Source organism: Schistocerca piceifrons, unplaced genomic scaffold (assembly GCF_021461385.2).
Source record: "Schistocerca piceifrons isolate TAMUIC-IGC-003096 unplaced genomic scaffold, iqSchPice1.1 HiC_scaffold_2510, whole genome shotgun sequence".
NCBI classification, from domain to species: Eukaryota; Metazoa; Arthropoda; class Insecta; order Orthoptera; family Acrididae; genus Schistocerca; species Schistocerca piceifrons.
In genome coordinates this window covers 1,155,420-1,169,412 of record NW_025728455.1, presented here as the reverse complement: position 1 = coordinate 1,169,412, position 13,993 = coordinate 1,155,420, and the positions used below count along the sequence as shown (strand labels likewise).

Sequence of the window (13,993 nt, the reverse complement as noted above, 5' to 3'; positions counted from 1 at the left end):
GATTTTAATACCTACTCCGAATTCTTCTGTTGTTTCCTTCACAGCTTGCTCAATATACAAATTCAATAACATCGGGGAGAGGCTACAACTCTGTCTCACTCCCTTCCCAACTTTCATGTCCCTCAACTCTTATAACTGCCATTTGGTTTCTATACAAATTGTAAATAGCCTTTCGCTCCCTATATTTTACTCCTGCCACCTTCAGAATTTTAAAGAGAGTATTCCAGTCAACATTGTCAAAAGCTTTCTCTAAGTCTACAAATGCTAGAAACGTAGGTTTGCCTTTCCTTAATCTAGCTTCTAATATAAGTCGTAGGGTCAGTATTGCCACACGTCTTCCAATATTTTTACGGAATCGAAACTGATCTTCCCCGAGGTCAGCTTCTACTAGTTTTCCCATTCGTCTGTAAAGAATTTCCGTTAGTATTTTGCAGCTGTGACTTATTAAACTGACAGTTCGGTAATTTTCACGTCTGTCAACACCTGCTTTCTTTGGGATTGGAATTATTATATTCTTCTTGAAGTCTGAGGGAATTTCGCCTGCCTCATACATCTTGCTCAACAGATGGTAGAGTTTTGTCAGGACTGGCTCTCCCAAGGCCGTCAGTAGTTCTAATGGAATGTTGTCTACTCCTGGGACCTTGTTTCGACTCAGGTCTTTCAGTGCTCTGTCAAACTCTTCACGCAGTATCATATCTCCCATTTCATCTTCATCTTCATCTACATCCTCTTCCATTCCCTGAATATTGTCCTCAAGTACATCACTCTTGTATAGACCCTCTGTACACTCCTTCCACCATTCTGCATTCCATTCTTTGCTTACATCTGGGTTTCCATCTGAGCTCTTGATATTCATACAAGTGGTTCTCTTTCCTCCAAAGGTCTCTTTAATTATCCTATAGGCAGTACCTATCTTACCCCTAGTGATATATGTCTCTAAATCATTACATTTGTCCTCTAGCTATCCATGCTTAGCCATTTTGCACTTCTTGTCGATCTCATTTTTGAGACATTATATTCCTTTTTGCCTGCTTCATTTACTGCATTTTTATATTCTCTCCTTTCATCAATTAAATTCAATATTCGTTCTGTTACCCGAGGGTTTATACTAGCGCTCGTCTTTTGGTCTACTCGATCCTCTGCTGCCTTTACTATTTCATCTCTCAAAGTTACCCGTTCTTCATCTACTGTATTTCTTTCCTCCATTCTTGTCAATCGTTCCCTAATGCTCTCCCTGAAACTCTCTGCAACCTCTGGTTCTGTCTGATTATGCGGGTCCCATCTCCTTAAATTCCCACATTTTTGCAGTTTCTTCAGTTTTAATCTACAGTTTATAACCAATAGATTGTGGTCAGAGTCTACATCTGCCCCTGTAAATGTCTTACAACTTAAACCTGGTTCCTAAATCTCCGTTTTACCTTAATATTATCAATCTGAAATATGCCAGTATCTCCAGGCTTCTTCCATGTATAAATCTTCTCATATGATTCTTGAACCAAGTGTTAGCTATGATTAAGTTGTGCTCTGTGCCAAATTCTACCAGGTGGCTTCCTCTTTCATTTATTAGGCACAATCCATATTCACCTACTACGTTTCCTTCTCTCCCTTTTCCTACTACCGTATTCCAGTCACCCATGACTATTAAATTTTCGTCTCCCTTCACTATCTGAATAATTTCTTTTATTTCGTCATACATTTCTTCGCGTTCTTCGTCGTCTGAAGAGGTAGTTGGCATATAAACTTGTACTACTGTAGTAGGCGTGGGCTTCGAGTCTATCTTGGTCACAATAATGCGTTCACTATGCTGTTTGTAATAGCTTACCCACATTCCTATTTTTATTCATTATTAAACCTACTCCTGCATTACCCCTATTTGACTTAGTATTTATAACCCTGTATTCGCGTGACCAAAAGTCTTGTTCCTCCCGCCACCGAACTTCTCTAATTCCCACTATATCTAACTTTAACCTATCCATTTCCCTTTTTTAATTTTCAAACATACCTGCCCGATTAAGGGATCTGACATTCCACGCTCCGATCCATAGAACGCCAGTTTTCTTTTCCCTGATAATGACGTCCTCTTGAGTAGTCCCCGCCCGGAGATCTGAATGGGGGACTATTTTACCTCTGAAATATTTTACCCAAGAGGACGCTATCATCATTAACCATACAGTAAAGCTGCATCCCCTCAGGAAAAATTACGGCTGTAGTTTCCCCTTGCTCTCAATCGTTTGCAATTCCAGCACAGCAAGGCTGTTTTCTTTTTTTCTTTTTTTTTTTTTTTAGTGTTACATGGCCAGATTAGTCAATCATCCAGACTGTTGCCCCTGCAACTACTGAAAAGGCTGCTGCCCCTCTTCAGGAACCACGCGTTTGTCTTGCCTCTCAACAGATATCCCTCCATTGTGGTTGCACCTATGGTACGACTATCTGTATCACTGAGGCACGCAAGCCTCCCCACCAACGGCAAGGTCCATGGTTCATGGAGGGGGGGTCTAATTGTATTAGAATTACTTCTAATTGTATTGTATTAGAAGTAAAAAACAGGAAATGGAACGTTATCTACACCTTGTACAGAAATTGAACTGCAGTTATAAGGACATGAAACGATAGCTTTGAAGCCTTTAGCGTACGCAATTGAATCTGCACATTGAGTGTCTTGCGAAGAAACCAAGGACAAATTGAGCAAGGAAATAAGAAACTAAGGGAGAGGAATTGTAAAATTTAAGGTTATCTGACGAAACTGTAATTATGTCATAAATAGCAAATGATTTGAAAGATCAGTTGAACATAATGGATACAGTCTTGAAAATAGGGTGTAAAATGAGCATTAATAAATGTGTAACAATAGTCCTGAAATGTCGTCGAAGTATATGAAATGATGACTAGAAAAGTCCGACCCAGCTGGGAATAGAACCCGGGCTCTTTGGATTGACAGTCTGTCGTGCTGACCACTCAGCTGCCAGGGGCGTCACTGAGCATTTGTGTAGAGTCACAGATATAGAACATGCAGTATTTTCGTTGGATGAGACTCTTATTGTATGACTACTACTTCATATGGCGGACGGTCATGTATTTATTTCAGAAAAGGATCAGAATTCGAAGCAAGATATGAGCTTAGCACGATAAATACAGAAAAACTCTGCTACATCGGCTATTTAATGGCGAAGAAATTAATCAATATGTATGTGTTTATCTCGATCTCCTGGTGATAGTGTGGACATTTTCCTCAATAAATTAACAGAAGTACCAACTAAAATCTCAAGTAGAATAGTCTACATATTGTTGTGCGAAGACATAAACATGAAGATGAGTATCACAAAAGAAACTAGTATCATCCCCACAAATATCCTTCAGGGTTTTGGGATATCCCAGTTGGTCAATAGTACAACAATGGCTACTACAACAAAGGCATCAGTGATTGACCATGTGGCCAAAAGTATAGACAGAGAAAAGTGTGAAATAGCTGTACTAGATCTTAGATTATCAGAGCGTTTCTGTCAAACAACAGTAAAATCGGGTATGGAAAATTCCCTAAACTGCAAACTTATGAAACATATTTATCAGAAATCAAAGTACAAGATTTTCCAAAAGAACCAGCAAACCAAACATGGGATGAATTGTAATGAGAAACGAATGTAAATGTAAAATCGTCTATATTCTCAACATTATTTAAATTGAATTTTCAAAAGACCTTTTGAAAAGCACGCAAATCACTAAAAATGTTTCACAAAAATAAATGGATAACAGCAGTTCTTAAGAAATCTTTCCAAATGCTTCTGTACCTCAGTTACATTAAAAACAGTCATAATGAGCCACAATTATTAAATCTTTATCGCAAGTGGCGAAAGATTTAAAAACGTTGCTAACTGTGGCAAAAAGTCATAAGTACACTTTTGTTGCTAGAACAACAGACCAAGAAGCTAGTAAAACTATGCAAAACTGAAATATGAAATGTCAAAAGGATTAGATGAAGTAACAATGTGTGTACTGAAACACTGCATAGAGAGTATACATGCTCCCTTAATACACACGACAGACGAGTTCTTGACATCAGGGAAATTTCCAGAATATTTAAAACAGGCAAGATTTGCACCCCTGCTAAAGAGAGGTAAGCAGACAGTATAGAAAATTAGTGGCCCATTACCCTGTTATGACCATTCTGGAAAATATGAACATTTATGAAAGATTAATGAGTTACTTGAATAAATACATTTTAAGTGAATAATTGTTTGACTCTAGAAGTAGTAGGAGTATAGAATGAGCCATAGTGTAATCATAACTTAATGCTGAAACTTCCTGGCAGATTAAAACTGTGTGCCCGACCGAGACTCGAACTCGGGTCCCGAGTTCGAGTCTCGGTCGGGCACACAGTTTTAATCTGCCAGGAAGTTTCATATCAGCGCACACTCCGCTGCAGAGTGAAAATCTCATTCTGATAACTTAATGCTCTTGACAAAGATAAGTGTGTCACACGTAGTTTTTAGATGATTCGTTTGCTTGTGATACTGTTGACCATAACATTCTGCTAAATAAGTTAGAAACATTAGTGATAAGAGCAGTAGCTAGTGACTGGTTCTGACCATACCTATCACACAGGGTAAAAATCATACAGATAACACATACCTCAAATAAGCCTAAGGTCTTAGTAAAGCATTTATCAGAGTCAAAACATATTAATACAAGAGTGTCTGAGGGTAGCATTTTAGTAACAATACTCTTCCTGATATACATCTAAGGCTCTCCCACTAGTGACAGTCATGGAGAAATAATATCTTTGCTGAACTCTGAGAAAACTAGGGAACTCCTTGTAGGGGGAGCAAACAAGGCCCTTAAGGAGTTTTACAATCGGAAAATAAGTAATAATGTGACATTTAACATAAAGAGAACAAACGTCATGAATTTCAGTTTGAAAAGGGAAAGTGATCCTATTCATTTAAATGTAGTGGCACCTCTATAGACAATGTAGCAAATGAAGAGCTTCTAGGGATAAATACTGAATCTCAGTTGAACAGCGAAAGGTACTTGCTACGTGATGTATTCAGCATCCTATTCCCTTAGAGACCCGCCGTCATTATACACTGAAGCACCAAAGAAACTGGTATAGGCATATGTAATCCAATACAGACATACTTCAAAAAGGCAGAATACAGAGCTGTGGTCGTCAACGCCTACATAAGACAACAAGTGTCTGACGGAATTTCTACATCGGTTACTAATGCTACAATGGCACTTCATCAAGATTCAAGTGAGTTTGAACGTGAAGTTACAGTCGGCGCACGAGGGATGGACACAGCATCTCCGAGGCAGCGATGAAGTGGGGGTTTTCCAGTACGACGATTTCACGAGCCTACCGTGAATACCGGGAGACCAGTAAAACATCAAATATGCTACATCACTGCGGCCGGAACAAGATCCTGGAAGAATGGGACCAATGATGACTGAATAGAATCGTTCATCTTGACAGAACTGCAACCATTCCCCAAATTTCTGCAGATTTCAATGCAAGTGTCAGTGAGCGAACCATTCAACGAAACGTGATTGATACGGCCTTTCTGAGCCGAAGGCTCGCTTGTGTAACCTTGATGACTGCACAACACAAAGATTTTCGTCTCGCCTGGACCTCTCAATACCGAAATTGTGTTACTGACGACTGGAAACTTGTAGCCTGGTCGGGTGGGTCTCGTTTCAGATTATATCGAGCGGACGGACGAGTACGATTATGGAGACAAGATCATGAATCCATGGACCCGGCATTTCAGCAGGGGACTGTTATAGCTCGTTCAGGCTCTGTAATAGTGTGGGTCATGTTCAGTTGGAGTGATATGGAACCCCACATATATCTACATCCGACACTAACAGGTGACGTGTGCGTAAGAATCCTGTCTGCTCACCTCCACCGATTCACGTCCGTTGTGCATTCCTACGGGGTTGGCCTATTTCAGCAGGACAATTCTAGATATGAACATTATTGAGCATATCTGGGATGCCTTGCAACGTGCTGTTTAGAAGAGATCACCACACTCTCGTACTCCTACGGAGTTATGGACAGCCCTACAGGATTCATGGTGCCTATCCCCTTCAGCATTACTTCAGACATTAGTCGAGTCTGTGGCACGTCGTGTTGCGGCACTTCTGCGCAGTCGAGGGAGCCCTGCACGCTACCAGTTTCTTCATCAGTGTATAACAGCCAGCATCTTGTAGTTACATACTGTTCATATGTACGCTCAAATCTTGATTATAATATTCTCTTCTGGGAATCAAATGTACAAAACACGAACACAATTTTCAAAACTGCAGAAAAGTGTCATATCATAAGTAACCAAGCGTAGAACTGGACGTGATTGCAAAGATCTGTTCAAAACACTGAGGTCTTAAGTGCACCGTGTGTGTACATTTACAAACAAGTTGTACACATGATAGATGACATTCGCTTTTACTGTCCGAAGAGCTGGAACAAGATGAAGACGGAACTTACTTTAGCAAGAAAAAATAAGCATAATTTTAAGTAAAGGAATAGAACTGAACACTAAGTTTCCGAAGGAGATTACGCAAAATTGCTTGCTCAATATACAGGTTGAATAACATCGGGGATAGGCTACAACCCTGTCTCACTCCCTTCCCAACCACTGCTTCCCTTTCATGGCCCTCAACTCTTACAACTGCCATTTGGTTTCTGTACCAATTGTAAATAGCCTTTCGCTATTCTACAACTGCCCCCTTCAGTATTTGAAAGAGAATATTGCAATCAACATTGTCAAAAGCATTCTCTAAGTCTACAAATGCTAGAAACGTAGATTTGCCTTTCCTTAATCTATCTTCCAGGATAAGTGTAGGGTCAGTATTGCTTCACATGTTGCAACATTTCTACGGAATCTAAACTGACCTTCTCCGAGGTCGACTTGTACTAGTTTTTACAGCCGTCTGTAAAGAATTCTTGTTAGTACTTTGCAGTCGTGACTTATTAAACTGATAGTTCGGTAATTTTCACATCTTTTAACGCCTGTTTTCTTTGGGATTGGAATTATTATATTCTCTTGAAGTCTGAGGGTATTTCGCCAGTGTCATACATCGTGCTCACCAGATGGTAGAGTTTTGTCAGGGCTGGTTCTCCCAAGGCTATCAGTACTTCTAATTTAATTTTGTCTACGCCCTGGGCCTTGTTTCGACGTAGATATTTCAGTGCTCTGTCAAACTCTTCACGTAGTATCATATCTCCCATTTCATCTTCGTCTACATGCTCTTCCATTCCCTGAATATTGTCCTCAAGTATTTCGCCCTTGTATAGACCCTCTACATACTCCGTCCAACTTTCTGCTTTCTCTTCTTTGCTTCGAACTGCGTTTCCATCTGAGCTCTTGATATTCATACAAGTGGTTCTCTTTCCCCCAAAGGTCTTTAATTATCCTATAGGCAGTACCTATCTTACCCCTAGTGATATATGTCTCATCATCCTTACATTTGTCCTTCAGCTATCCCTGCTTAGCCATTTTGCACTTCATGTCGATCTCATTTTTGAGACATTATATTCCTTTTTGCCTGCTTCATTTACTGCATTTTTATATTTTCTCCTTTCATCAATTAAATTCAATATTTGTTCTGTTACCCAAGGGTTTCTACTAGCGCTCGTCTTTTGGTCTACTCGATCCTCTGCTGCCTTTACTATTTCATCTCTCAAAGTTACCCATTCTTCATCTACTGTATTTCTTTCCTCCATTCTTGTCAATCGTTCCCTAATGCTCTCCCTGAAACTCTCTGCAACCTCTGGTTCTGTCTGATGATGCGGGTGCCATCTCCTTAAATTCCCACCTTTTTGCAGTCTCTTCAGTTTTAATCTACAGTTCATAACCAATAGATTGTAATCAGCGTCCACATTTGCTCGATGGAAATGTCTTACAATTTAAAACCTGGTTCCTAAATCTCTGTCTTACCGTTATATAACCTATCTGAAACCTCCCAGTACCTGCAGGCCTCTTCCATGTATACACCCTTCTTTCATGATTCTTGAACCAAGTGTTAGCTATGATTAAGTTATGCTCTGTGCAAAATTCTACCAGATGGCTTCCTCTTTCATTCCTTACCCCTATTCTATATTCACCTACTACGTTTCCTTCTCTTCCTTTTCCTACTATCGAATTCCAGTCACCCATGACTATAAAATTTTCGTCTGCCTTCACTGTCTAAATAATTTCTTTTATCTCATCATACATTTCATCAATCTCTTCATCATCTGCGGAGCTAGTTATCATACAAACTTATACTACTGAGCTAGGCGTGGGCTTCGTGTCTATCTTTGCCACAATAATGCGTTTACTATGCTGTTTGTAGTAGTTTACCAGAGCTCCAATTTTTTTTATTCGTTATGAAACCCACTCCTGCATTACCACTATTTTATTTAGCGTTGATAACACTGTAGTTACCTGACCAGAGTTCTTGTTCCTCGTGCCACGGAACCTCACTAATTCCCACTATATCTAACTTTAACCTAACAATTTCCCTTTTTAAATTTCCTAAACTACCTGCCCGATTAAGGGATCTGACATTCCACGCTCCGGTCCGTAGAACGGCAGTTTTCTTTCTCCTGATAACGCTGTCCTTCTGAGTAGTCCCCGCCCAGAGATCTGAATGGGGGACTATTTTACCTATGGCATATTTCACCCAAGAGGACGCCTTCATCATTTAAGCATACAGTAATCTGCATGCCCTCGGGAAGAATTACGGCTGTAGTTTCCCCTTCCTTTCATATACATTTAATTTCACTTAATGATTCCTTTATTTTTTGACAAATTATTTCATTCTGTTTGAATTTAACTAAATGCCTGTCTCGGTGTAAAGTTCGAAGCAACCTCTGCTGTGAAGCATGAGTAATGTTGCTAGATGACCTCAGAGTAATAAGTACATTTAAATTTTGTTATTATGTAACACAGATAATTCTGTAATTTTTCAAGACATCGAGTGTGTTTGATGAATTCGTATTGTGTTGTAAACTGTTTCAGGTAGTAGCTTACCCCTCCAACCGAGTTCCCTGCCGCCTGAAGTACTGTACGCAAGGGATAAACCGAATGAGGTAGCACTGTCTTAAACTGACTGGCCTTGTATTCGGGAGGGTGGATGGTTCGCTCTTCATTGTCCCCACCCATCTCCGATAAATGCTAGGTTTATTCCTACTATAAGGCCACGGCTAACTATTTGTCACACTCTTGCCATTCTAGACCTATAAGCCTACAAATGTCTCTATATGTGAATTATCTTATTTTATCGTTCCTAGATTGTAATACCAGGACGTGTCCGATATGCCTGTAAATAGTGATCCACTAATAAACAACAACAACTACTACTACTACCACCATTACTACAACAACTACACACAAATGCTAAAGTACGCTTACATACCAGGTCAATACATGCATGGGAGTGTGATCACATGTTTTCTGGACATAATGTAAAGCGCTCATGCGGACTTGTTACCTCATTCATTCCTCAGTTTATCTACAATCAGAAGTACAGTTTTCAGCCCTTTCTGGCCTTCTATAGATAATGGTCGACCTATCGTAGTCGCTAAGTAGAGCGCCATACAGCTATAACTGCTGTAACCAAGTGCGTACTTAGTATCTGAGCTAAGAGGTGATTCCTACTAATTTTGTGGATGGGGAATGTGTGGAGAAAACTAAGCATAATTTATTACGACGAGAAACTAAGGAATTATGAAAAACAGTTTATCAGTGCCACATCGTCGTAGTAGGTACCTACCAAAATAAATAGCTCCCTCATAACCTGATTACCGTGTGGATCAGACCCGCTACCGTGTCAATCTCTGCCATAGCGACTCTGGTTACTTCTTCAAAGTGGCTACAAGCCCAGTACAGGCGCATTAGATTTATTTCTATTTTAATCTGGTCCAGAGTTGATAGGAATATAATTAAGTCTGTTTGTAATCATTCAATGACTGGGGCCGTACTTGCTGACAGACTTCAATGACGTTTGGAAACAGAGATCTGTAAAAATGCAGATAAGCGAAATTAGTTACAGACCTATTAGAGTCCTTCAATTCCTTTCAAAAGTCTATGAGAATGTGGTTCGGATAGAATACTGATTTGTGTGACTGACCAAAACTTCTTACCAGCCGCACTGTTTGCCTTTCGCAACGAGTTCTGTATGGAGAAAACACTACCGAACCTCAGAAACTGAACGATTGCAGAGGTAAGCAAAATTAAATATCCCGCTGTATATTTTGCGAAGTTGTCAAATTCTTCCACTCTGTGAGCCACAAAGCTCTACAGAGCAGACAATTAGCTGTGGCATTAACGGCATCATTTCTACACTGGTGGAGTCGGACCTTCATAACGGAAATCATAGGGTGTCGCAGGGATGAAACTGCCTCGGAATGGGAGAAAATGTCGCGCGAGGTCCCTTAAAGGGCACACTCTTGTTGTTAATCCTCATAATACTATATCGTCTTCTAGCCACTTTGAAGTGTGGTTTCAGACATGCAATAATTACCTGTTGCCAACACAAGTAGGTATTACTGATCTTAAACTAAATTAAACGCAGTGTGTATAAGATTCCTATTGCTCTGTGCGTAAACGAGAATACTTTAGTGCGATATGAAAATTTTAACCTGTGCAAATTTTGTGAAAACGAAAGCGAGTTAGCTGAACCAGGTGTGTGGCTGTGTAAAGGTGGGCAGAAGGGAAGTCTTGTTTTATGAGTAGGAAAATTAATAGTCGGAGGGAAAAGAACTATAGCACGCAGGAAGTTGAAGTAGTTTGAGCACCCAGCATATTAACACAGCAGCACTATCGCATTACAGTACTAAAATGTAAAAGGAGATCACACTATTAGTTTCGAAGAAAAGTCCGAAGACAAGGAGGAGGAAAGAGAAAAGGTCCAAGAACTTTAATTTCAGCTGTGTATCGACGGAAACGATATAAGATTACCAAGAAGACGGATGAAGACAAGGGAAGTACGAGAAGGTACCAATAGTTGTTACAGAACACGAGTATACGTTACACAAAGAGAGGATGTGTACGAAATAAAACAGTTATATGGTCTCAGAAATAGAGTGAGATTTTGAACTACAGCAATGGTGCAGACTTTGATATAAAACGTGAGTGTGTACCGACTTGGAGCTTGAGCGAATGGGAAGTAATAAACTGATTAAGTATTGCACAAATTATTTAATGACAGGACCAAAACACACGTTCTCAAAAATGTGAGTTCAAATAAAGTGACACCATCCAACGTGAGTGATGGACTATAAATTTTACTGCAACATGTGTTAACGAAACTGAACTTTTACAGACACCGTGTCATGTAGACAATGTTGCTGATATGACAAGAGATAAAAAACATTAAGAGGCGTCCGATGAGGGGAGCACAGGAGACATGCAAATTGGTTTCCCCATTCTATCCAGTGACTGGGATATGTAGCATCGTGTATGTCACGTACTTGCACAGATAAGGCTGCAGGCGTTCCAATTAGTCGTCGTTTCGAACACCTGCTGTTGTGCACAACGTTGCTGAGTAAACTTTTCGAATCAGCCTCTACATAAATTCAACATCCAACTTTCTTAGTTTAGTAAAAACATTTATGAACCCAGAGCATCTGAATTTCTTCCAGCTGGCAGATAGATGTTACATACATTACCACTCTGTAAAAGTGTTCCAGCAACTGTCGCCTGAGACGTCCTGGCAGATCAGAACCGTGTGCCGGACCGAGACTCGAATTCGGGACATTTGCCTTTCGCGGGAAAGTGGTCTGCCAGGTAGTTTCATATTAGTCACACTCTTTTGCGCAGTGAAAATTTCATTGCGGAAGCCTCGCCTGCTTCAGTTGTCTTTTAGGTCCGACAAGCATACATCAAAAGCAACATTCGTTCTAAAACCTGTATCAAAACCATCCAACTCCGTACAATAATAACTAATGCTGGCAGCACCATTATTTACATTGTGCTGTAAGAAGGTGTATTTACTAAAGATCATAGCTGACGTGAGACAATACAGCAGTTCATAATAAGAGCTGTCGCGCTACAGGTCGAGGAAAATAGTTGGGAAAAGTGAAAAACATCTCAGTCTCCCTTTAGTTTTCCCCCGCTTTCATACTCGCCGCTTTTAAGTGTGGATAACACTGAGAACACAAGAATGTCAAATTGAGGGAAGTTACACGCACAGTATATACCTACCGTACGTTGATGGCAGGAGTACGTGGAGACTCACCAGACACGTCGGGCGCCGCGGCAGCCAGTGCAGTGGTGGTCGCCAGCGGGACTCGCTTCTTGTCCTGGACTGGGCTGCCGCCTCCCACCCACTCTGTCCGCAGTTTTCCTCGAGACCCCCTCCCTCCCCCACTCCTTCCCCCTCCCCCCTCCGCACCGACAACGATAACCCTTGTATAGGTCTGACGTTCGAAATATTTCTGCCATGTGATCTTAGCCGAAACACTAAGAATTCTTGCTCTTACGCAAAGGCTGTAAGTGAATTCATATCGCGTATTCTGTCGCCCAGTGGCCATTCTGGCAGCGTAATGCAAAGTGATGCATTCGGTATTTCTAAACTGTTTCACCGCGAAATACGGTCCCTTCTTTCAACCATCGCACGAAGCCCCAAACTGCAGAGACTGAGATAAGCGATCGCGGAACAGAGTGGCTGGAGCCTCTGACTAGCAGAAAGCCACGTGTGCCACATCAGATGCTGTTCGTTCCCAGCCTCTCTCCACTCCATTTCCCGGCAGCGACGTACTTGCCCACCACGAGGTGTTCATTTCAGTCGCCTTTCCCTCTCCTTCTCCGAGATACGCACCCCGGACAGACCATTATTCGCCCTCTGGAGGCGCCTCTCACTTGCCGTCAGCACTGCGTCCAGCCATGACAGTGGTCTCGTTCCAGCGATGCGACCTACAATTGATGACTAGATTTGTAGAGTTACAAAATTGAGAAGATCTTGACTGCTTATTTTCACTCGCTCTGCCTAACGGTCCTTGGCCTTTTCTATATCCTTCCTGTTGGACGAGAAGGGGTTCGCACCTGAAAGTGTACAAAACTGTCGATAATTTTGTGATTGAGGGGGAAACCACACGAGGAAGCTGTTTGACACCGAATTTTCGCGATTCTTTTGGGGTAGGAAGATTTAATTAGAATTTTAAGCAATTTTTATACCACTTAATTCATATTTCGAACACTTTTTGCGAATTTTTTTCAATAATTTCAGCCAAAATTAACAAAGTTAGGCTGTGATGTCCGCTGAAGATTGTGAGTATAGTTCTCCAATTGCGTGCAGTGCAGCCATTCCGATTTTCATCTGAAATCAAAAAGTTTTTGATTTTACATTAATAGCTTATTTTCTAAGAATATGAAGCTCAGTGCAGGTGAAAATAATGAATATTAAAATGTCTGCAGGCGTTGGAACAATTTACCTCGATTTTCAGGATTGTTTTTCTCTAATTAAGCAAAAAAAAATACCCTTAAAACCATGATATCATCTCACACGGTGGTTCAAATATTTCGTAATTTTATAAATAATCATACTATCAAATTTCATAATGATCGGTTCTCTACCTTTTGAGTTAGATTGCACGCAAATGTCAAAAAAGTCATTTCGAGATGAACGCTTTTGAAAAATAAATTCTCGGAAACTAGAAATTCAAGGAAGTTAACAATAATGTAAAATGCTTTCCGATCAATCTGCGACTCCAGCAGCAAACAGTAACCCTTCCTCTTCCTCATATGCTTCGTTTTGCGCTTGCAGCTGTTCTTTCCGAGTTTTCTGACCTTCTTTCGATTCCAATCAAGTAAGTGTAAAATTCGATGACCCGGTAAAAATGCAACTATTACGTTACTTGAGATATGTGCGTGAATAATGTACTGATGGAAAGAGAAAACTCTCAAGTTTTACATGGTTCTCGCCAAGTAGCAGTAGTGTGCAGCCACTTCAGTTCTAGTAAAGACAAGAGAGAGCGTTTTGTGTTCTACGTTTTGTGCAGTGCGGGACGGTAATA

General features: G+C 40.6%; 1 protein-coding gene across 2 annotated transcripts in view; it reads right to left on the bottom strand.

Annotated features, from left to right (window-relative positions):
• Nucleotides 1–12,308, bottom strand: part of LOC124743690 (ankyrin-3-like) — a 42,608-nt gene extending 30,300 nt beyond the window's left edge. Inside the window, exon 1 of one of the 2 annotated variants that reach the window (XM_047248864.1) lies at nucleotides 12,217–12,308. The gene's annotated coding sequence lies outside the window, so the exon portion shown is untranslated. Of the gene's footprint in view, nucleotides 1–12,182 lie in introns of both variants that reach the window. The other variant, XM_047248865.1, reaches the window with a different exon arrangement.
• Between the last annotated feature and the right edge of the window lie 1,685 nt (nucleotides 12,309–13,993).